The following is a 19,529-nucleotide window of genomic DNA, read 5'->3' on the forward strand; positions in this document are numbered from 1 at the left end:
ATTTAGGAAAATGCGATCTTCGGTGCAATGTCCTTGAAAGTTTTATTCTTTAACTATCGTTTTCAAACTACATTACAAGCTAACAAAGTCCATCGTTGACTTATTCCTTCATGACAATCCAAAGTGAGGATTATGCTCGTAAGAAATCCATCAATCATTTGTGATCATGGGGGTATAACCAGTTTTCACAGGTTTAGCTATCGCTTCTACCCATTTTGTTGCAAACCTATAAAGCTTATACGTTAACTAAGTTTTCTTAAGAAATAAGGGTGACAAACTCTTTGCTTTCACTAAGATGTGGTATTGAAGGGATTACATACAATTTGGGCACAGAAATAAGACAGCCCTTAACCTCTCATTTTTCCTTAGCCATCTCAAAAGCAGAAATAACACTCACTTGATTGGTCTTGAAAGACGAGCTAGCAAGGAGTGGTGACCCATCACCCTAAGCATCTATGCTAAAGTGAGAAAGGAATCACTTTTAATTTGGTATTATTTTGAGAAATTCATCATGAAATTTTCTTTTAGGAAACATAGTTCTTATAGTGTTCAAATAAATGGAAAGTCATCCAATCAAGTTTTTACAATTAAATGGCCCATACTGGGGCAAATTTCTGTTATGAGAATTCGTGAGAATAAGCCCACACAAGGGCAAATATTTGTATAGTCCAATTGAGGATTTCGTCCAAGAATCAAATAATGCATTTTTCAAATCAATCACGCTGCCCTTTCAGGAAAATTTGAGTGCATGTAAGCCCCCATGTGCAGGTATTCATAGTTGAAATCGACGAAAGAGCATCTGGTGATGTGGAAGGCCGATGCCGAAGAAAGAGAAGAAAGAAGGGAAAATGGCGCTACACTGGGGGGTAAATTATTTTTGAAAAAGATTCTCTCAAAAAAAAAAAACCAGAAAAATTCAAAAGTCAAAAATCAAAAATCGAGTTCAAATTCTTGTTTCTTGGAAAGTCAAATTTAATTTTTTGTTTCTTGACAAATAAAATTCAATTTCTTGACCAATTGGATGGCAGGACTGGGTCTTATCCCACTGACCATTCACAAACTTCACAAAAATCACGTTGGGCCTGGACGTTGTGCCGCCAACATTCCAAAAATCACGTTGGGCCTGGATTTTGTGCCACCAACATTCCAAACATCCCGTTGGGCCTGAATTTCGTGTGGCCAACATTTCAAACATCCCGTTGGGCCTGGATTTTGTGCCGCCAACATCCCAATTGGGCTTGGTGTGACGACCCCACTTCTCCCAAGGGCGAACCCAAGGGTATCGGCGGGCCGCCTGCCTAGCTCGCGCCAGGACTCAAAACTTAAAGCAATCAAACGAGGTAGCTCGAAAGAGCACTATATACAATATATACAATCCCAAAAGTTATATTTACATTTTCAAAAGTCTCGAGTCAAACCACTCTAATATACTACAACCACAACCAGCAGAAGATAGACCCTAAGAAGGGTCCTTATACAAACCACCAAAACAAAAACAACCATCCTAACTGTTCAACTATTACAAACAAACTTAACTACACTAGTGTAAGCCAAAATCCCCGCGTCGGCCCCTGCTAAGGAAAACAAAAGGAATGGGGTAAGCTAAATGCTTAGTAAGTAAACAGGGGCGAAAGCATAAATTCACGTAGCAACAGTTACACAGTAAGAGTAAAGCAAAAGCAGAAAAGTAACATCACATAATAAGGATACAGGTGGCTCCAAAGCCAATTCATATGCCATGCGTGATCTCCTGCCGACACTCCGTCGACCACACTCAATGGTCCGTAGAACTTCACTTGTACACCCACCGACGCCTTATCACCCTCACTGGCCAGTCACCTCACAAACTTGCCCGGGCGAACGAAATCACAAACTTGAGCTTGAGTCACAAGCTCGGGTCACAAACTTGGTCACCTTCTCGGTGAACCGGATTCACAAAATTGGTTCATAACATGAACCTACAAACTTGGTGACCTCAGACTAGGTTGGACTGACTTCGACCAAGCCCTAACCGGCTCGAATAGTCCAAACAGGTCTTAGATCGGGCCCACGAACTCACAAATTTTGCAAACTTCACAAACTTTACTCGAAAGTCGCCCCGAGCCACAAGCTCAAGGGTTTTGGTTCCAAAAGGTTCATATACATATGCCAAGTACAATTATACATTCAAATTAGGGTTTAGGTCGAGTGCGATAAAGTACACCCTCGCCTAAGTACCCTTTTCACATATCTCAAACACATAGCCAAGAAAAACACATCAAACTGGCCTGAATACTTACTCAAAATACCGAAAGTAGTACGAAAGCAAAATCGCTTCGCGCGTTCGCTAGTAGTGGGCCCCACCGGCTTCGCCTAGCTCACCGCTGTCTGAAATAGAAGATTTTATCACAAACGGCCACTAACATGCCCAAAACAAGCAAAACGGCAAAACGACACGCGCGCACGTAAATATGACGGATGGAAACGGAAACGGCAGATTTGATACTCATTTCTAGTTTACCCATAAGTTGAGCTACGAATATCGGATTAAGGCGTATGAGATGCCAAATCGAAGCTTAACGGATGAACAACAACTGTTATGAAGACATCCGGAACTGAAACTGGAGGCTTCAGTCCCAAATGATCCAAACACAATCGCTTACGAAATCTGGCAAATGCACAAATGGTCAGTTTTGAGTGCAAACTGTTTTCTATGCTACACATAGTCAAAAGAGCTGAAAATTGGCAGTTAGATAGTTCATTCCAAATGGAACAACTTTCATGAAGGTCGGCAATCCAAATTCGGAACAGAAATTGGTTATCAGGACCAAAATAGATCTGACCAGAAAATGGTCATTTTCACGGGCAGGCCATGTTTGCTCGGCTATATCTCAGGTTTTATAAATCCGATTCATGAAATTCCAAGGGCGTTAGAAAGCTCTGATATAGGGCTATAAGTTTGGTGTTTTAGTCTCAAGCCCAAACAGCTTGTAACCCAGTCAAATGTGAAGCCAAAGTTCCAGTCATAAACTTTCTAAAAACGTAACAGAATTTGACGGTCAAAACAGGTCTGAGTATTTCGTTTATAGCTCAGGATATACTAATCCGTTTAACCTGAAAATTTACAGAGATATCCGGGACTTAAGGGGCTACAATGTTGAAGAAGGAAACTTTGTCCAATTTTGAATGTAACAAGGTCAAAAATGCAAGACACTATACCAGAATTGCAAAACAGGATCACAAACCGTATTTGACCTTAATATGCGGTAGTGGCACCAAATTCATTACGGTTATCGGATGGGGGTGTAAGACCCACCGTTTCGAAGCTAAGAAACAGAGCTACAACAATGTAGAAGGTCACTCAATCCAGTTCCTAACACAACTAGGTCAAATATGCAAAATACTATACCAGAATTCCCAAAACAGGTTTGCAAAACGCAGAAAACTGTAATCAATATAACTCAGTCCATACAAGTCCAAATGCCAAAATTCCAAAGGCATATGTTAGCTAAGACATCCAGTTACATTTCATCAGAAGACACTAACTTCAAAATCCAAACCAATTCCAGTCAAAACAGCCAAATACCAACGCAGTTTTCGCATTCTGATCAAAGCAGAACAGCTACAGTAATTTCGTCATAACTCACTCTACACTAATCCAAATGCCCTGAAATTTTACAGACACCTGATACACATCAATACCTACAACTTTCATGTTTTGAGCAAAGTTCAATTCGGCCTCTAACCCTATGATCTAAAACCGGACAGAATTGGGATTTTATAAACCCTAACTTTCCATTTTTCCATCCAAATCCATAATTGATTGCATTTATCAACAATTCACACCTACTAGAGTTATTATAGTCCATTGCCAATCATCATACAAGGCCACAACATCCCATTCATTTTAAACCAGAAAATTCATCACAAAATGAAAAACTTCACCAAAACTCTTCAAATCAAGAAATAAATCATATATTCTAACACTTATGCCACCATTAAGCACAAAATAACCATCATTAAGTATAAGGAAGTAGTAAAACATCACTTACCTAAGAACAAGAGATGTAGAGAGGTGTTGGACACTTAGCTCTTCAAACAAACTTCACTACAACCCTTACTAGCACTAGAAGATAGGATTTTATGGAGTGAAATCTAGTCTAAGCTTTTGTTTATGGAAGATTGAAACTTATGGAAGCTTGAAAGTTGGTGGAATTTTCTTCTTCTTTGCAAGGAGAGAGCCGGCCACAAGGAAGAGAAAAATGGTGAATTTTGGGCATTTTTTTGATATTTAATCCTTTGGTCAAAAAAGTCAAGAAAGTAAATAGTAATTCTTAAAGTCCAACCAATAGGAAAGTGACACTTGTCACCTCCATTAATGCCTTCTTATCTTTCTTTTCTCTCTCACATCAATCACTTCACACACACTACTTATCTCTTAACACCCGATAAATTTTACACAGTATCCGAAACTTAACCTTATTGGCCGAATTTTTCCGAACTTTTCGCACTAGTGGGTCCCACATCCGATATACGTTCTTAATTTCTCAAAAACTAACTAATACTAGAAAAATCATCTAAAAACTCTATTTACTCAATAAAAATTATCTGGGGAATTTTCTAATAAAGAAAATGTAGAAAAAATGGGTTTTCAATCTTAACCGGAACTTAGGGTTTAAATCTTAATCCCTACTTAGGGTTTTCGAAATACTCCCAAACCAAACGTTACCGCCCAAATAATGAATATCTCAACGTAGAACGAACTGGGGCCTCACACTTGGATTCTGTGCAACTGAAGCAGGCTCGGGTTTAATCCCACTGACCAATTCATCATACTGGGGCAAATTATCTTTGGAAAATTTCTCAAAGAGAAAAAAAGAAGAAAAAAAATCAATCAAAAAATAAAAAAAATCAAAAATCAAATCAAGTTCATCACGGCAGGCTCGGGTTTGATTCCACTGTCCGATTGTCAAGACATTTCATTTACATCGCTACTGGAGCGTGGGTTAGTCCCGCCAGTAAGCATTTCATTTTCACAGTCACAGCCACTGGAGCGTGAGGTTAGTCCCGCCAGTGTGCATTTCATTTTCACAGCCACTGGAGCATGGGTTAGTCCCGCCAGTGAGCATTTCATTTACACCGCCACTAGTCGTTGGGTCAGTCCCACTAGTGCGCCTTTCATTTTACCCCGCCGCTAGCCGTGGGTCAGTCCCACTAGCGTGCATCCCATGATTTTCATTTTATTCGGGTCAGTCCCATGATTTTAAATTTTGTTCGGGTCTATCCCGTTTTAAATTTCCTGTTCGGGTCTATCCCGTTTTAAATTTCCTGTTCGGGTCTACCCCGTTTTAAATTTCCTGTTCGGGTCTATCCCGTTTTAAATTTTGTTCGGGTCAGTCCCATGATTTTAAATTTTGTCCGGGTCTATCCCGTTTTAAATTTGCTGTTCGGGTCTACCCCGTTTTAAATTTGCTGTTCGGGTCTATCCCGTTTTAAATTTTGTTCGGGTCAGTCCCATGATTTTAAATTTTGTTCGGGTCTATCCCGTTTTAAATTTCCTGTTCGGGTCTATCCTGTTTTTTTAAATTTCCTGTTCGGGTCTATCCCGTTTTAAATTTCCTGTTCGGGTCTACCCCATTTTAAAATTTCCTGTTCGGGTCTATCCCGTTTTAAATTTCCTGTTCGGGCCAGTCCCGTTTTAATTTTCTGATCGGGTTAGTCCCGTTTTAAATTTCTTGTTCAGATAGTCCATTAAAAATTTCTCGTCCCAGTTAATCTCATCAAAAGGGGTCAGTCCCCATCGTTTGAGTCGTTCACAGCCAAATAACACAGGTAAGTATTTGGTGTCTACTTCTTTGTCTCAAGTTTTTTCAAAACTCAGACAAAGAGGGGCAAACTGTAGACACCAAAATTTTAGTGTAATTTCATTTACTATTTTTTTTAGTTTTTATTTGTCATGTTAGTTTTGTTCACTTTTTACTTTTTACTTTTTAGTTTTTATTTCGTTATTTTATTTTATTTTTAAGTTTTTTAGCATAGAATTTCTCGAAAATAAAGAAAAAGCATTCAAAAAAAAAAATGCTTTAGTTGTTTTGATTTAAATTCAGTGTTTTCTTGAAAAAAAGGAAAAAAAAAGAAGAAAAATGATGAAAATGAAAAATGAAGAAAAGAAAAGAAAAATCACAATTTTTGTTGTTTCTAGTTTGAATTGTTGTTTTTGTTTTACTTAATTTTATTATCATTTTTTTAAAATTACTTTTCAAAAAAAAAAAAGGATCCGCGGCATGCAAGCTGCGTATTTTCGCAGCTTGCAAGGAAGGACTCGGGCAGCCCTTTGGCTGCAATTTTAGAAGAAATGGCTGAGGTTTTAGGGTTGTGGTTCCCCCTATAAAAGGAAAGAAAAACAGCAGCCGCAAAGGGGAGTTTGAGGACGGCTAAGAAAAGAAAAACCAGAGAGAAAGAAATGACGGCTGGTTGAGCGAAGGAAAATTTCTGGAAGTGAGCGAGAGAGGACGGCTAGGTTTTAAAAAAAGCAGCAAAGGAAAATAAAAACAGGGGAGAGGGATGGAGAGGAGATAGGAACGGCCGATGGCTGCTGGGTAGAGAGGAAACAAGAAAGGCTAGGGAAAGGAACTGAGGTGAAGAAGAACGAAAAGAAGAAAGTTTCGGTGGGGTTAGAAAGAGTGAAGAACCAAGAGTGACGGCTGAGAGTGAGGATAACGGCGGCTAATAAAGGGGAAACCGAGGGAGGCTAAGTTGGCGGCTGTAGAAAGAAATAAAAGGATCTAGGAGGGCTGGACAAAAAGGAAAACCGAGAAGAGAAATGAGCGGCTGCATAAGAAAAATAAAAACCGAAAGAAACCAGAGAGTTTCCATGACGGCTGGGGTTACAGGCTAGAGAGAAAGGAAAGAAAAGAAGCAAGGAAGGTCTGTTAGGGAAGGATCTGGGAAGAGTTAGAAGAAAAGGAAGACAGAAAAAGGAAAAGAGAGGGAATCGAACGTGAGGAAACAGAGAAATTTGTCGCCGCAATTAATCGTCACAGGCTGACGAACTGGCATGTTTTGGAGTCGAATTGCTGCTTCAACTTTTACCTTTTGTGAGACTTGTTGTTTTCTGCACCTTCTACGGCAAGAGCAGGAAAGACTTTGTTCACAAACCATGGGAAGAAAACAGATCCAGGTAGTGGAATTAAGGCGCGAAGAATCTGCCTCGTCAGCGTCGAAACCGTCCTCAACGCAAAGTTTTGAGCTGCATTTTTCCAGGATTGTTCGATTTCTTTTCCGCTTCGCCTATAACTTGATACGAAATCCTTCTCAGGTAATCTTTTCCTCCCTATTTGCGTCTATTCAACATTTTTTTGGGGTAAAAATCAGAGCTTTCTTGCATGAACTGACAAGCTTTTTGCTGCTGTTTTGATTTCAAGATTTTCATCATGTTTCGATTCTTAATGCTTCTCTGGTTGCTGTGTCCTTTATGTTTTTGCGATGTTAATGATGGGTTTTAGCAATGAAAGGCTTAGATAACATGGTTTTGGTTGGTTTGGGAATGGGTTGGAATTTCTGGCTTCGATTTTTGCATATTTGAGCAGCTAGTTCACGTTACCTTTCTGCGTTTTGTGTCCGAGAGTGTCTGTTGAGTGCCTCCCCTCTCCTTTGCTTCATATTCTCTCATTTCAGGTTTTGGACAAATAGGGAACTGCATTAAATCATTTCCTTGGTGTGTTAAAAGTGTATGAGAAACTAAAAGCTGCTGCATTTTCTTCACCATTTTTTTTCTCGAAACAGCCGCTGGGTTGAGCTTCCTTTTGTATGTTTAGATGCTAAGATCCAGCGGGTTTTTGGTTTAGATCAAAGTTTTGATGTTTGGTTAAGTTTGTTTCCGTTCGAAGTTGTGTTTTGAGGCTAAGATCCGTGCTTGAAAAATGAAAGTTGGTAGCTAGTTTGTTGCAGAATTTTCTTAGCAGCTGCCGAGAGTTATTGCAGAAGCTTCCACCGTAGCTTTGCATGAATTAGTTGCAGAAATTTGCAGCAAGAAATCTGATCCTATGGCCACTCTCTGCTTTGTTTCATTTCGTTTTGCATGATTAGTTTTTGTGCATGATGATGGTCTTAAGGAAGCTAATAAGTGTTGAGTTTGAAGCCTTGTTTAAGATGTTTGGGTGACTAGTGAGAAGCATTTGCAGAAACATAGCAACCAGAAATGAAGAAAGCTATTCGTATGCATGCATGGAAAATTTCTGGACTTTACATTTTGACCCCCCAAGTCTCCCTTCATTTCACTATGACCCAACCAATTGAATAATGTCCTCAATTTGGTCCTTGGCAGCCTTAATTTTACAACCTTATTGCTTGTGTGCTTCAGGTAATTACCATGCTTTTGTTTAAATTGCACTTAATGCATGAATTTAAGAGCTTTATGACCAAGTAAGCTTGTGTTTGCATATTTTCTTCAATTTTCTCAAATTAAATTGGTGCCTTGACTTTTCTTTGTTTTTGGAGGATAAATAAGTGACTTCACCCCATTAGAGCTCCATTTTAAGGGAGGTATAATTTCTTTTATCCTTTTTTGTCTCTCCTATGTGATCCAACGTGCTAAGTGAGAATTACATGTCCAATTTGCTTTTCTTGCCTTTCTTTAATTCCTTTATTTCATTTACTCTTGTTTTTATTAAATTATTCTTTTAATGGGGTATGTGTACACCTCTTGGCTTGTAATAGATAGGGCTTGGCGAGCATTCTTGTCCATTCTTCCCCTTCCCCTTTTTGTTTTAGTTAGCAAATGTAATAGGTTCATTAGCTTGGTTGTTTGCCTTTGTTGCTATGTGTTAATTTGCTTTATTAGGTTCTTGCATTTAGTCGAGCATGCTAAGTGTTACGTGCTACGTGTTTATGAGTGTTTGGCATGTCTACTTGCTTTCTATAGTCGTAGATGAATATGATGGATGAATGCACGTCACCATACTAGTCCAACGCTAGTTGTGGCCCCCCTTTCCCGTTACCACACTAGTCCAACGCTAGTTGTGGCTCATTGTTCCGTTTCCACTAGTCCAACGCTAGTAGGAATTCATAGAAAAGGCTAGTCCAATGCTAGGCCCAATAGGCCGTCTCCTCTTGATTAGTACATACTTGCATGTTTCACTACATTTCATGCATTTTTCTTAGTTTTCTAGCATTTGGCATGCTCCTCCAACCCTTTCCCTTTCATTTTAGGCTTTTGCATCTTCATGCTAGTTATAGGGTACATTTGCTTGAAGGTCCCCTTTGGGTAAGGGAAACGAGCGAGTGTGGCTACAAAATAGCCTTAGCACGCTAGTTCTTCCTTCTAATCAAAAGGAAAATTAAAGTCGTGAAGTTAGGAGTCATTCCCGTACCCGACTTGATGCATTCCTCTAGGGTCATACACTTTCGTTTTTTATCATATCACCTCCTCACTCTTTTAACCACATTTTCTCAAATCCACACTTTCTCACCACCTTTTTCCTATCCCTCACTTATTTTCTACCTCACAAATGGCACTCAAATTGCACTTATATGTATCTACTATCATATTTTCATTCATTTGCACACACAAACACCTTTATTTTCTCACACTTGCACACTTACACTTGAGTCCTCATTTGCATTAACCACGACTTCTATGAGAGCTTTCCTTATTGGCCACCACAATTCATGTGGTTGGGACCAAAAAGCCTCATAAGAAACATTTTAGATTTAGGATTGCATTTTTCTTTCCTTTTCATATCCATTAGTCATATCCAACATGCAACGCATATTTTGGGTAGAAGAATTAGGAAACGTGGGGCTAAATCGCGCAACTAGCTTTGGCTAGGGTAAGGGAGTGCCTTAGGCATTGCCTTTGCCTTCTCCCTTATCAAATGTGACCCCCGATCCCTTTCTTTGGTTACGTAGACCTAAAAGTTCTTAAAAAGGGGTTTGTTTACCTTGCTTTTTCAAAAAATTCATTTTTGGGTGACTTGGTACACCCTAACTCTATATCAAGTGGCGACTCCATTTTTCATGCAAAAAACCCTTTTTGAACTCTGTTTGGCCAAATCGTCGCATTTTCAATTCCCACGGCCTTTTATTTTCATTTTTCACACACGTTCACATACACACTACTTTTACTCCATTTCAAAAAGTGGGGCGCGACAGTTGGCGACTCCACTGGGGACTTCCTAAGTGGGTCCAAGCATTCGATTTAGCTATTCTTTTCCTTTTTCTACCCTTTTTGTGCATAGCATTTTGGATACTAGGGTTGCATTTTTTATTTTAGGACCTTTTGCCTTGCGTGCGTATCAAACTACTCCCTCACTCACGTATGTATGATTGGTTGCTTGGATATATGTTTTACTTGTTTTATCTCACGCTTTGCATTGCATTTGGGTGGGGGGATATTACCCTAGAGTCTCGCGTTGGTTCTCGATCCCTCCCCTCCAAACGAGCACTAATATACGTGCATACGCTTTATTATTTATCCCTCCTTTATTTTTCTTTTAGTGGCTTGTCACGCCACTCCACCCTATTAGGATTAGGTGACCCACTTGGACGTGTGATCACGACACGATGTGTGTGTAGCATGATCCGATGGGTCACTCAATCTTCTGCTTTAAGCTTTGGGTTGATAGCCTTTAGCTTTTAGTCGAAAGTTGAGGATTTTTGATAGATTCACTCAAACACGTAGCCGTGACACGATGTGTGCGTAGCGGTGTTTGAGGAATCGCTCGAGCCACCGACAAAGAACCTTGGGAGTGATGACCCTTGGTTTCCAAGTCTGAAGGTTCGGGGACCTAAAACCTATCGAGTCTAGATGCATTAGTGTGCCAATACCTCATGCATCCATGATAGCTTGCCTAGGGTAGAGTCGGCCTTATCCTGAACTAGGGACACTATTCACGAGGGGAGGGATCCAACCCCTTTTTCCCTTTTATTGCTTTGTATTGATTGCTTTATCTCGTTGCTACAATGTGTTATGTGTATTTATCTGCCTGAACTAACTTTTCTTGGTTTTGTGTTCCCATTGCATTCACAAACCCCTAGCAAATAAGAGGTCTGACATGACTTTCTTTTAGAAGCCTACCCGTGTAGATAGGATATTGCACGTTTAAGAAGTTGTGGTATATTTCGTTCATAAATTAAAAATTGCATATCATTTTAGGCCTACCCTGGCATACAAAGGGTCCCTTTAGGTCATGATATAATTGCATGTTTTATCGCTTTAATAAACTGGCATCATGCATAAACCCTAGAAAGGGAATGCCATTTAGGGGATCCCGTGTTAGGAATAAGCCACCTTGTGTCTCGGATATTAAATCCAAGGAGACTTGCACGTTTACATTTTGTACCATCCAAAGGGGTAGTGCACAAGGTAAGGTAGGATCCGATCATTTTCCTAGAGCGATCTTTGGAATATGAGCGTCTAATAATCACTTTTTGGCCATTTTATCAAATTGGTAAAAATCCCTTGCAAAAAGGACATTAATTTGAAGAAATTCACAAACAATTCCTCGCTATTGAGACGATAAATAAACTGAGGCCAGAATTTGATTTTAGAAGGCTCATAGACTAATGCATCACAATAAGCCGTCAATTCCATTCAGTCCATTGGATCATTTTATTCGTCAATTTCATCCAAGCCATTTCATTAATTTGTTCATTTTTAGGGCAATCTAGTTGACTTTGAATTCATTTGACTGGTTTACCCATTTTAGGGCAATCTAGTCGATTTTAGATCACCAATTTCAATTCATTTGATTAGTTTACCCATTCTTAGGGCAATCTTATCAACTTCGAATAAATCATCAATTTTGTCCGATTCGCTTGACCAGTTTCCCCTTTTTAGGGCGATTAGGTCAATTTTGAATAAATTCTCAATTTCATTCAATTCATTTGACCAGTTTACCTTTTTAGGGCGATCCGGTCAATTTTGAATAAAATTCTCAATTTCATTCAATTCATTTGATCAAGTTCCTTTTTTAGGAGGATCCGGTCAATTTTGAGTAAGTTATTAAATTTCACTCAATTCATTTGACCCGTTTCCCTTTTTAGGGTAATTCGGTCGATTTTAAATAAATTGTGAATTTCATTCAAACCCATTCGACCAATTAGGGTTTCAATGTCGAATTTCAAATTGGGAAACCTAGACGATTTTGAGAAAACCATTCATTGCATCCAGCCATCTGATCGGTTGGGGTTTTGACCCGTGCTTCACCAAGAAAATTTGTCAACGAATTCCAATCTCTCCGATAGGAAGTTTGTCAAGGTCAAACCCATGCGTTTTGCAAATTCTTGTATCAATCAAAAGAGATCAATCCATTCGGACGTTGTCCTCTTTTTGACAAATGTCTCTCGTCACTCCAATTGGCCAAATTTTTCAAATCATTTTTCACTCAATCAGTTGATCGGATTCATCAGGTATTGTATGGTGCCTACCCTAGAGGATTGCATTTTCATGTTAGGCCTACCCTTGACATAAAAGGGCTCTCCCATAGGACATGCATGCCGATTTTATAATCTTGATTACTAACTCAGGGTATTTTTCTTTTGTTTTCCCCCTTCCCCCTGCATTCATAAAAATAGTTCAATAAGGTGAAAAATATCTTTCCATATCTGATAACAATTTTAATCTGATAAAGTTTGAAAATTACAAGTATTACTTGATTTTTAGGCAGGTCCTACAATGTGAATTCGAAAATTCATCTGAAAGCGCTCGTGCAAAACATCTAAGGGATTTCATTGCAAAGAAAAAGGGGATATAAGAGAGAAAATGTGTATACATGTGCAAAGAAATTTTGTAGAATTTTTCTCATATGTATTGCTTTTAAAATTTTCAAACATTGGCATTGATGAAGCTTTTATTCAGACAATTATTGTTTTGTATGTATATTCATGTACATTTCATTGTTTATTTTGGCTCATTGGAGATTTCATGATGAATTTTAACAAAATAAGACTAAATTGGGATTTGTTTTCAACTTCCAGCCTGAAAATTCGCAAGTGTATGCTTTCTAAAATCCTTATGTACACTAGATTGGTGATCTGAGCTACACAATAAGAGTGCTCAAGATTGAAAGAGGTCGCTCAAAAGGCCCCATGAGATACCTTTTCTCTTTCACTGTACAATTCATATTTTTGCCCACTTCACTTAACCCCAAAATAAAATCAGTCACATTGATTGATAAATTGGGGCAACTTTTGCTTGAAAATGTTCAAGGTGTCTAATCCGGTTCAATTCACATCTAAGTGAAAGCAAAAAATGTGCATTATTCTTGTTTGTTTTGAAAATTTGGAATAATACTTCGAGCATTCTTTTCTCTACCTATACACATTTTATCATTTGCTCTCCCATTTGAGCTTTTGAAAGAATAATTTCGTTTCAAATAAGAGCCCTAATGATCACTACCCTATATTGGAAAATTTTCAAATATCAAAAAGGGGAATGAATTTTCAATGACCATTTCGTTATTTTGGTTGTCATGAGGCGTAAGAATGATACTTTGACCATCGTTTCTACAACCTAAACACTGATCATCCCTTGCATCCTCATTTGAGCTAAAATTGGTGGTTCTTTTCAAAGCACTTACGATCGTACCCCGCATTGGGGAGGGAGATTGCAGAATTTTCCAAAAAGGGGAAAAGCAAAAATGCTAAAAGAAAAGAAAAGAGGAAATCACAAATTGGAGAAATTTGAATCTATCTGGGCTTCAATTTTGGAAAAAGGGAAAAGGAAGGGTTTTGTCCGAAGAACCACTTATGGAGAGTCTTCTTCAGTCAATTAATTCAGATACATGCAAGAAATTTCCCATTAATGGAAGTTTCCTTTCAGAGTTATTGTAAGGAGCGGAATAAAAGTCAGGCCCTCTTCTTTTCCAATCAAACATTCTATCCCTCGTTATCCCTTTTGAGCCTTCAGAATAAAATATTTCATTTGGCAACCCCTGAGAATCGCAAACCCCACACTGGGGCAAGTTTGAGTTGAAAAGGAAAATTTCAAGAAGTGAAAAAGTGAAAAGTCACAAAATCAAAAGAAAAGAGAAAAGAGAACCTCAGTTCAAAAATAAATTGGGGCAAATTTTGTGAAAGATTAAAAGAATGGCAGAAGGCCGAAAAATCAAAAGAAGAAAGAAAATGAAAGAGAAAAAGCCTCAGTTGAGCATAAATTGGGGCAAATTCTGGTTTAACCCTAAAATAGGGTTGGCGTAACAATGCGATCTCAGATTTTTCAAACCACTCTTGAAATCTGCCTTCAAGCCTTAACTTTTCTAAACACCCCACTAGACCCCATTACAAAAGCCGAAAGTCCTGACTTCTGTTCATTGCAATGACCTTGTCAAGAAAATTTCTGATGCCGGAAAATTTTAGCTGTATTTCTGAATTGCTTGGGTATGGGGTTGACGCTACTCACCATGTGAAAATCCACCAAGTTGAGGAAAAGGAAAAGAGGAAAAAAGAAGCAAGAAAAATAAATGCAAGAAAATGCAGGAAATTCGACGCTGAAGTCCCTGGTGAATGATAAGAAAAATGCAAACAAAGTCTAAGATCTTTGAGTTCAAAATAGGGGCAATTTAGGAAAATGCGATCTTCGGTGCAATGTCCTTGAAAGTTTTATTCTTTAACTATCGTTTTCAAACTACATTACAAGCTAACAAAGTCCATCGTTGACTTATTCCTTCATGACAATCCAAAGTGAGGATTATGCTCGTAAGAAATCCATCAATCATTTGTGATCATGGGGGTATAACCAGTTTTCACAGGTTTAGCTATCGCTTCTACCCATTTTGTTGCAAACCTATAAAGCTTATACGTTAACTAAGTTTTCTTAAGAAATAAGGGTGACAAACTCTTTGCTTTCACTAAGATGTGGTATTGAAGGGATTACATACAATTTGGGCACAGAAATAAGACAGCCCTTAACCTCTCATTTTTCCTTAGCCATCTCAAAAGCAGAAATAACACTCACTTGATTGGTCTTGAAAGACGAGCTAGCAAGGAGTGGTGACCCATCACCCTAAGCATCTATGCTAAAGTGAGAAAGGAATCACTTTTAATTTGGTATTATTTTGAGAAATTCATCATGAAATTTTCTTTTAGGAAACATAGTTCTTATAGTGTTCAAATAAATGGAAAGTCATCCAATCAAGTTTTTACAATTAAATGGCCCATACTGGGGCAAATTTCTGTTATGAGAATTCGTGAGAATAAGCCCACACAAGGGCAAATATTTGTATAGTCCAATTGAGGATTTCGTCCAAGAATCAAATAATGCATTTTTCAAATCAATCACGCTGCCCTTTCAGGAAAATTTGAGTGCATGTAAGCCCCCATGTGCAGGTATTCATAGTTGAAATCGACGAAAGAGCATCTGGTGATGTGGAAGGCCGATGCCGAAGAAAGAGAAGAAAGAAGGGAAAATGGCGCTACACTGGGGGGTAAATTATTTTTGAAAAAGATTCTCTCAAAAAAAAAAAACCAGAAAAATTCAAAAGTCAAAAATCAAAAATCGAGTTCAAATTCTTGTTTCTTGGAAAGTCAAATTTAATTTTTTGTTTCTTGACAAATAAAATTCAATTTCTTGACCAATTGGATGGCAGGACTGGGTCTTATCCCACTGACCATTCACAAACTTCACAAAAATCACGTTGGGCCTGGACGTTGTGCCGCCAACATTCCAAAAATCACGTTGGGCCTGGATTTTGTGCCACCAACATTCCAAACATCCCGTTGGGCCTGAATTTCGTGTGGCCAACATTTCAAACATCCCGTTGGGCCTGGATTTTGTGCCGCCAACATCCCAATTGGGCTTGGTGTGACGACCCCACTTCTCCCAAGGGCGAACCCAAGGGTATCGGCGGGCCGCCTGCCTAGCTCGCGCCAGGACTCAAAACTTAAAGCAATCAAACGAGGTAGCTCGAAAGAGCACTATATACAATATATACAATCCCAAAAGTTATATTTACATTTTCAAAAGTCTCGAGTCAAACCACTCTAATATACTACAACCACAACCAGCAGAAGATAGACCCTAAGAAGGGTCCTTATACAAACCACCAAAACAAAAACAACCATCCTAACTGTTCAACTATTACAAACAAACTTAACTACACTAGTGTAAGCCAAAATCCCCGCGTCGGCCCCTGCTAAGGAAAACAAAAGGAATGGGGTAAGCTAAATGCTTAGTAAGTAAACAGGGGCGAAAGCATAAATTCACGTAGCAACAGTTACACAGTAAGAGTAAAGCAAAAGCAGAAAAGTAACATCACATAATAAGGATACAGGTGGCTCCAAAGCCAATTCATATGCCATGCGTGATCTCCTGCCGACACTCCGTCGACCACACTCAATGGTCCGTAGAACTTCACTTGTACACCCACCGACGCCTTATCACCCTCACTGGCCAGTCACCTCACAAACTTGCCCGGGCGAACGAAATCACAAACTTGAGCTTGAGTCACAAGCTCGGGTCACAAACTTGGTCACCTTCTCGGTGAACCGGATTCACAAAATTGGTTCATAACATGAACCTACAAACTTGGTGACCTCAGACTAGGTTGGACTGACTTCGACCAAGCCCTAACCGGCTCGAATAGTCCAAACAGGTCTTAGATCGGGCCCACGAACTCACAAATTTTGCAAACTTCACAAACTTTACTCGAAAGTCGCCCCGAGCCACAAGCTCAAGGGTTTTGGTTCCAAAAGGTTCATATACATATGCCAAGTACAATTATACATTCAAATTAGGGTTTAGGTCGAGTGCGATAAAGTACACCCTCGCCTAAGTACCCTTTTCACATATCTCAAACACATAGCCAAGAAAAACACATCAAACTGGCCTGAATACTTACTCAAAATACCGAAAGTAGTACGAAAGCAAAATCGCTTCGCGCGTTCGCTAGTAGTGGGCCCCACCGGCTTCGCCTAGCTCACCGCTGTCTGAAATAGAAGATTTTATCACAAACGGCCACTAACATGCCCAAAACAAGCAAAACGGCAAAACGACACGCGCGCACGTAAATATGACGGATGGAAACGGAAACGGCAGATTTGATACTCATTTCTAGTTTACCCATAAGTTGAGCTACGAATATCGGATTAAGGCGTATGAGATGCCAAATCGAAGCTTAACGGATGAACAACAACTGTTATGAAGACATCCGGAACTGAAACTGGAGGCTTCAGTCCCAAATGATCCAAACACAATCGCTTACGAAATCTGGCAAATGCACAAATGGTCAGTTTTGAGTGCAAACTGTTTTCTATGCTACACATAGTCAAAAGAGCTGAAAATTGGCAGTTAGATAGTTCATTCCAAATGGAACAACTTTCATGAAGGTCGGCAATCCAAATTCGGAACAGAAATTGGTTATCAGGACCAAAATAGATCTGACCAGAAAATGGTCATTTTCACGGGCAGGCCATGTTTGCTCGGCTATATCTCAGGTTTTATAAATCCGATTCATGAAATTCCAAGGGCGTTAGAAAGCTCTGATATAGGGCTATAAGTTTGGTGTTTTAGTCTCAAGCCCAAACAGCTTGTAACCCAGTCAAATGTGAAGCCAAAGTTCCAGTCATAAACTTTCTAAAAACGTAACAGAATTTGACGGTCAAAACAGGTCTGAGTATTTCGTTTATAGCTCAGGATATACTAATCCGTTTAACCTGAAAATTTACAGAGATATCCGGGACTTAAGGGGCTACAATGTTGAAGAAGGAAACTTTGTCCAATTTTGAATGTAACAAGGTCAAAAATGCAAGACACTATACCAGAATTGCAAAACAGGATCACAAACCGTATTTGACCTTAATATGCGGTAGTGGCACCAAATTCATTACGGTTATCGGATGGGGGTGTAAGACCCACCGTTTCGAAGCTAAGAAACAGAGCTACAACAATGTAGAAGGTCACTCAATCCAGTTCCTAACACAACTAGGTCAAATATGCAAAATACTATACCAGAATTCCCAAAACAGGTTTGCAAAACGCAGAAAACTGTAATCAATATAACTCAGTCCATACAAGTCCAAATGCCAAAATTCCAAAGGCATATGTTAGCTAAGACATCCAGTTACATTTCATCAGAAGACACTAACTTCAAAATCCAAACCAATTCCAGTCAAAACAGCCAAATACCAACGCAGTTTTCGCATTCTGATCAAAGCAGAACAGCTACAGTAATTTCGTCATAACTCACTCTACACTAATCCAAATGCCCTGAAATTTTACAGACACCTGATACACATCAATACCTACAACTTTCATGTTTTGAGCAAAGTTCAATTCGGCCTCTAACCCTATGATCTAAAACCGGACAGAATTGGGATTTTATAAACCCTAACTTTCCATTTTTCCATCCAAATCCATAATTGATTGCATTTATCAACAATTCACACCTACTAGAGTTATTATAGTCCATTGCCAATCATCATACAAGGCCACAACATCCCATTCATTTTAAACCAGAAAATTCATCACAAAATGAAAAACTTCACCAAAACTCTTCAAATCAAGAAATAAATCATATATTCTAACACTTATGCCACCATTAAGCACAAAATAACCATCATTAAGTATAAGGAAGTAGTAAAACATCACTTACCTAAGAACAAGAGATGTAGAGAGGTGTTGGACACTTAGCTCTTCAAACAAACTTCACTACAACCCTTACTAGCACTAGAAGATAGGATTTTATGGAGTGAAATCTAGTCTAAGCTTTTGTTTATGGAAGATTGAAACTTATGGAAGCTTGAAAGTTGGTGGAATTTTCTTCTTCTTTGCAAGGAGAGAGCCGGCCACAAGGAAGAGAAAAATGGTGAATTTTGGGCATTTTTTTGATATTTAATCCTTTGGTCAAAAAAGTCAAGAAAGTAAATAGTAATTCTTAAAGTCCAACCAATAGGAAAGTGACACTTGTCACCTCCATTAATGCCTTCTTATCTTTCTTTTCTCTCTCACATCAATCACTTCACACACACTACTTATCTCTTAACACCCGATAAATTTTACACAGTATCCGAAACTTAACCTTATTGGCCGAATTTTTCCGAACTTTTCGCACTAGTGGGTCCCACATCCGATATACGTTCTTAATTTCTCAAAAACTAACTAATACTAGAAAAATCATCTAAAAACTCTATTTACTCAATAAAAATTATCTGGGGAATTTTCTAATAAAGAAAATGTAGAAAAAATGGGTTTTCAATCTTAACCGGAACTTAGGGTTTAAATCTTAATCCCTACTTAGGGTTTTCGAAATACTCCCAAACCAAACGTTACCGCCCAAATAATGAATATCTCAACGTAGAACGAACTGGGGCCTCACACTTGGATTCTGTGCAACTGAAGCAGGCTCGGGTTTAATCCCACTGACCAATTCATCATACTGGGGCAAATTATCTTTGGAAAATTTCTCAAAGAGAAAAAAAGAAGAAAAAAAATCAATCAAAAAATAAAAAAAATCAAAAATCAAATCAAGTTCATCACGGCAGGCTCGGGTTTGATTCCACTGTCCGATTGTCAAGACATTTCATTTACATCGCTACTGGAGCGTGGGTTAGTC

The sequence above is a fragment of the Coffea arabica genome, chromosome 3c (genome assembly GCF_036785885.1).
Source record: "Coffea arabica cultivar ET-39 chromosome 3c, Coffea Arabica ET-39 HiFi, whole genome shotgun sequence".
In the NCBI taxonomy this organism is placed as follows: Eukaryota; Viridiplantae; Streptophyta; class Magnoliopsida; order Gentianales; family Rubiaceae; genus Coffea; species Coffea arabica.